We start from the raw sequence: 6,428 nt of genomic DNA, 5'->3' as shown, positions 1-6,428 counted from the left end.
TTTAATTCATACTCCGCTACAGTCATGTTTCCCTGCATGAGCTGTAGGAACTCATCTTATTTCATATCCCTGAATGATCGGGGATAGAATCTTTCGAAAAGTGTTTTTCGAAACTCTTCCCAATATATTTCTTCTTGATTGCCTCTCCTATTCTTTAGTAGCTTCCACTAATCTTCTGCCTATTTTTGCAGTAAGAATGTGGCAAGACTTACCTTACAGTTTTCATGACATCTCATCACATCGAAACATTTTTCTATTTGATTCATCCATGCTTCTGCATCTGCAGGATCCTATGTTCCTTCAAAGTTTGTGGCTCCCAATGCCTTTAATCGTTCAATCCCATATTTCTTCTCGGGATCAGGTTGTATATTTTCTAAGCTTTCTTGGAGTTTTTGGGTGAGTTTATCCATTTGTTCTTCCTCCCTGGATTTTTCTCTTGGATGGCTTGAGGTACTTTCACTTTCGTTTCCAGAGGGTTGCCTCGTTTTACGTTTTCCACTTCTCAGCATTTTGTCTACAATTATTCACATATAAATTAGACATATGTTATCAACATACTATTTTTATTTATGAACATTGTTGCTATCAAAATTAGTAGTTTCTTCCAGTCTACATGGTTTTTTGTTTACTCATTCCCCGATAGTCGTAAGTTTTCAAAGTTAAGGCACATCCTCTCGTTCCTCCATACACACCTCTCTTGCACATGTCCTATTTCCTTACAAAAATACAAAATTTATAGGAGTCCACGTTGTTAGAGTCATAAGTGGGTTGTTCCTTGAATTTGATCACGATACGTCGAGGAATATCCTTCTTTCCTGCACGCGCCCATTCTTGGTCCACCGTCAGTTTAGGCAATATATTGTTACTTCCTGAACTTGAACCTCCGGCCAGTTCTCGTTGATATTTTTCCTGAATCTCTCTTGTTTTCCTCTAGAAAGTATAACAGTTTTTTGCGGATATGGCCAACCTTGCCACACCCCCAGCAAATTCCGGTCCCTCTCAAACACAGACCACTATGATTTTTCCCACACTGTGGACATCCCATGTTAGTTCAGGATCCCACCAAGTTTGCATTGTTCAAGGTAATAGGATATTCAGTATTATTATTCACACTATTCTCATATCGTTCAAGGTTTTTCCCTGGGTTAGCACCACGGTCTCCAGTTCGCGTTCCGGAGTCATTCCACCACCAGTCTTGTCTGCTCGGATTCATTTCCTACAGTGGACATTATTCAGGTTATTACTTACTAATTTCTTTATTTTCACTTCCCCTTTTCTCATGTTTCCTTATGTCCATTTATTATTCCTCGTTTCTTTCTCTAACCTTTCCTGATTCTACTTTAGGTTTTCCTAGTATATTTCATTATACTTATTCCTTTTTAGGTTTTGACCTAGTCTATCTTGTAATATTATCTGGCTTCCATACCTTAGGTAAGCCTTTTCCTGATGCCACTTTGGCTTTAACCTATCCCTTTTTCCTTTATTCTTCCTAGATTCTATTTATACTTATGCTAGACTCAATCTTTCCCAGGTTTTACGTAAACCTTTGCTCTGATACCAAGTTGTCACACCCCCTCCCTAGCCTTAGCCCCCCAAGACTTGGAAGGGAGAATGAGGGTACACCAGTAGTATTCCAAGACAATATTTCAATTTAATGTTTCCCCCCTTATCTATTAAAGATTTCAACATGTTTACAATATTCTATCTAACTTTCATACACATAGTTCAATTTCCTATATTCTTTATTACATGATCTGACCGTGCCCTGAGAATTTACCAAGTCCTGGTGTGTTGGTGGTTAGTAGACTCCTTCCTGAACGCTCCGCTTTGCTACCTTGGGGGGGGGGGGGAATATAAGAAAACATTTGAAAGAGTGTGAGCTACTAAGCCCAATGAGTGGTTCTTTTAGAATAATAATCACTTTGCAAAACATATTTTTGGGAAATCAATCTCATAATCACAATTCCAGTATAATTTATGCATGATCATGTGTACATTCATTCAATTATCAACCTCCAGTTCCACGCTATACGTGGCATGCTCATATCATGGACACATTATCAATCACAACAACTTTTTATGGAAACTTTCCTATAACCCACTTCTCCCGCCAATGTGCACACCGACAATTTTTGATCCTGCTAGTCATGCTTAGGTACTTAACTATATTTAACTATATTTTCCGCCGGTCGTCATCGACTATTATTTCCTGCCAACCGAGGTCGACTATATTTTCCCGCTAAGCACCTTTTGTTAAGCATGTTAACTTATGTAATCTGGGTATAATCTCAGTTTCCATAGCAATATCGCAAACAATATCATGGCAATCAATATAACATCATAAGCATGTATTTTGTACTTACATATGCATTTATCCAAATACCAACGCATAAAACTAATTAAACACGCACCGTTAGCAAGTTTTTCCACTAAAATCACCTTGATAATACCTTCCTGAGAATTCCTCCATATCAATGGAAATTCCTCAATTAATATTTTTTATATCAATAAATAATGTCAAACTAGCCAAAATACTATTATATAATGAAAACACCAGCTTACCCTACTCCAATTTAGCCAAAATACCAAAATTAGCCTCTTTAGAGGTTATTTGGACCGTGGTAGGCAACTGGCATTGGGCAGTAGGCAGGGTGGGCGTGTTGTGCCGCACAAGGGACTGGTGTGTCTGGACGTGCGTCGCGTTGGGCGTGTGCTGAGCGTGCGTTGCGCTGGGCATAATGCGTCGTATGGGGGATGCTGTTGTACTGGACTGGCGCGCAGGATGGTCGAGCGAGGAACGTGTGGACGGACGAATGCAGCGTTGCATGCGCGCATGGTGTGGGCTGACTGTGCGTCCGGCTGACTCAATGCCTCACCAATGCAATCTTACTTCCTTGATCTCCAATCAACTTGGCAGCCTAATAACTCAAATGTAACTCCTTAAATATGCTCTCAACACACGATTTAAGTGATGGTATGAATGAATTCCCCTTGTCCAACCCCTCTATTTATAGGCATTTCAAACTCACCCCATGTTGACAACCCAACTCCCATTTGTCTCACTTTGCAGCTGCCAACACTTAGTCTACCCAGCCTAGCCTTAGCCTAGCCTTGAGTTGTTCTCATTTCAGCTTGTCAGCTAAAATCTCTTTTTTTTGCATGAAATCTCCTTCACCCATCTCTTGCTTAGGGTGATAAGACTTCAATTGCATGAAATCTCCTTTAGCCACCTCCTACTAGAATTTTATGTGATCCTCCTTTTACCACCTAAATTACTTAAATACTTCACATCTTTCTCTACTTAAATTGTTTAAGACATATACTCGTATACCCTTGGCATTCTCCCTTGAAGTTTTCCATCAATTAGCCTTACCTTTTATCTTTAACGCATAGCAATTCACCCTTCCTTCATCAAAGTCTCACTAAGCCAACGCATGAGTTGGTCATCACCAATGCATAGGGTGGCCGCTCACACTCGACGTATAACTTGCTAGGTGGCGCTTGCTCGGCCTACTAAGCATGGACGCATGGTGCTGACCATCGATGCACGATGTGCTGCCTAGGCGCTTGGCCGCATAGGCACTCTCGGCCGCATGGGAGTGTCTCGCCGCATTGGCGTGCACTTGGCATAACGCATTGCTGCTCAACAAACTCGCCAGCGCTTCGACGCATAGGATGGCTTGCCCGCTTGCCCGTTCGATGCATAGGTAGGGCGCTCGACATACACCATCGACGCATGGGCTACGCGCTTGACATACACCACTGACGCATCGGCTGCACGCTTGACATATACCATCGATGCATGGGCTGCGCGCCTAGCATGTTCACTCGACGCATGCTTTCTGCCCGTGTTCACATGGCTCATGTATGCCTTTGCATTGGTTGTATACAACCCTTAACCATTTTTCAAGTTTTCTTGCTCCCATCCTCCAGGCCTTCTTGCGTCCAACATGTTTTAAGCCCTTCATAGGCATTTAGATTTTTAGTCACCTTTTTGGATAATTTTTTATGTTTTTCTCCCTTTGCCCCACTATCCTTACTTAGGATTTTTCTATTTAACCTCCCACTTTAGATTTAGTTTTAGGGTCTTACAACAAGAATTACCGCAATAATTGACAAAGGATGATAAAAGTAAAGAGGCTAACGCATATGGAAAGAATAATTACTCAGTTGTATGAAATTTGTCTAAGTATACAAAGAATTATGAACATCGCAACACAAAATTGTAAGTATGTACAAAAGAATACAAGGTACAGCTTCTATATTAAAAAAATTGAATTAATGGTCGCAAAGAAAACTTGCAAAATTGAGGAGAAGGTGACACACCCCAAAATTTAGAATTGCGGTGGGGGATCTTGAAGAGGATGTTGTGGAGGAGCTTGTTGAGGCACTTCTTGAAATTGCAGAGGTTTCTGTAGAGGGGGAGGCACCATGGGACCATGTAGATATGCCGTTAAAAAGTTGAAGTACTCATGGTTGTGCTCTGCCATTTGCCTTTGGTTCAAGCGAATGGTAAAGATATTGCATTGAATATTAACCATCACCTGTTGCACCATTGTATTGCTGCGTTGCAACTCTGCATTGCTCTCTTGCAACTCTCTTATTGCTTGGCGGAAGAAGTTAAGTTGTTGAGAAAAGAGGGACTGCATTTCTGCTAAGTCAGCAGCAAGGGATGCGATGGTGGGTTGCACCGTTGATGTTTCACCAACATCGATTTGAGGTTGAGCGGAAGGGCCTGCTCCCAAACCGTGTGGGTCATCAACATGTGGCGATGGGGTGAAAAGTGAAGTGGAGATGGATGGTGGGGGGACGCTACTAGAGATGTGGGGTTTGAATCTGGAGCAAGGAGGAGGTTTGTGATGTGTTCAAGAAGTGGGGAAAAGGGCTCTATTGGAGGGCTGAGTGGGCAAATGATTAAAGGCAAGGGGTCCAAGGGTACTTAGGTTTGCTTCTACGGTGATTGTTCTTGGACTATTTCCTTTCCTTTATCATTATAGCGTTGCTTTTTTACTTGGGTGGTTGTGGGAATTCAAATCTATAAGGGGCCTTTTGGTTAGAAGCTCGGGGCAATGTGGGGAATCCTTGAGAAGAATTCTTAGGATCTTCGTGTGAATAATGCCGTGAACTTCAAGCATGGGCTCTTCGTCAATACCTACACCCACAAAGAGGCACAGGCTCGAAATCGTCCACGGAATGAAGTATTGACCTCTCACATGGCCAACAAAACCTCGAATCTGCTTCACAATGAGTTGGCCTACATCAATTGGAATATCGGGCACAATACAGTATGCGGCCATGACTCCATCCCTTGAAATTTTTTTATCATGCATTGTTGGCATGAGTCGACATTTCACCAAAAATACCCAAAGTCGCACCACTGGGAGAGCTTGATGGATACGAGGGTCCTAATGCCTGTTAATGATACTGACCAATTGGTGCCCGATTGCGTTAATACCTTCAGCGCATCCTCCATGTGTTCTTCTTCAAGATCATCAATTAACTTGTTACCCGGTGCTTCCGGGAGGTTCTTCAACTTATATATCTCATTGATGTCCTTTGCACTGAACGGCACCACCCTCCCTTCTATGATCACCGCATCTTCGGTGTCAAGGAGATGACCGTGATAAAAAGCTCTCACTACTGCAGGAATAATGATGAATGGACATTGGCAGAATGTTTCCCACCCATGTTTCAACACAACAGTCGTGATCAGATCTGGTAGTGGCGTCGACGCAGGGAAGAAACCCATTTCCATCATCATATCATCATTTTCTTTCTTTATTGATGGGCACCTCCTGGTCGACGCAAGCTCGCTGCTCTCCACTTTAGCTTTGCCCTTGTCTTGAGCAGACGCAAGGCGGGATTTTTGTCTTTGTTTGCATTCCCTTTCCTTGCGCTGCTCTTCTTTTAACCTTTTCCAATCCTCCACTTCTTTTCTCTTATTTTCTCTAACGCGCTGCACATTGGCCATGCAGCGCCTTTCCTTCTCCTCTTTCTTCTTCTTTTCTTTTCTTCTTCTTCTCTGATCTCTCTCTCAAACTACTCCAAGGCAAGCAATATGCGATGCTCATCCTCGAGCCTTCTTCTTTCTTCTTTTGCCACCCTTGTGTTGTCACAGCGAACCTCCTCATGACATATTTTCTTGCTACTCCTCTGCTTCTCTTTTTCTTCTCTCCTCTTCTTCTATTATGCATTGAAAGATGGGTCACTTGTTGACCCTTGCGGTGCATTCTCCTTGTGACGTCGCATAAGAGGGGTGATGTCAGGGTCTTCTCTGTCTTCAGACGCAACCATTCTGATATGCGGTGATGAAACTTGAGGTTGCACTGATGCTTTAACTTGCATTCACATCCCCTCTTCCACCCTTGCAGTGATTGATTCTCTGTCAAAATCTGGGCTTTCCGCCCTCTTCCTTTTATCCTCCTTCT

The sequence above is a fragment of the Benincasa hispida genome, chromosome 12 (genome assembly GCF_027475165.1).
Source record: "Benincasa hispida cultivar pf3 chromosome 12, pf3_genome.v1.1, whole genome shotgun sequence".
Classification (NCBI taxonomy): domain Eukaryota; kingdom Viridiplantae; phylum Streptophyta; class Magnoliopsida; order Cucurbitales; family Cucurbitaceae; genus Benincasa; species Benincasa hispida.
This window is presented reverse-complemented; position numbering follows the sequence as displayed.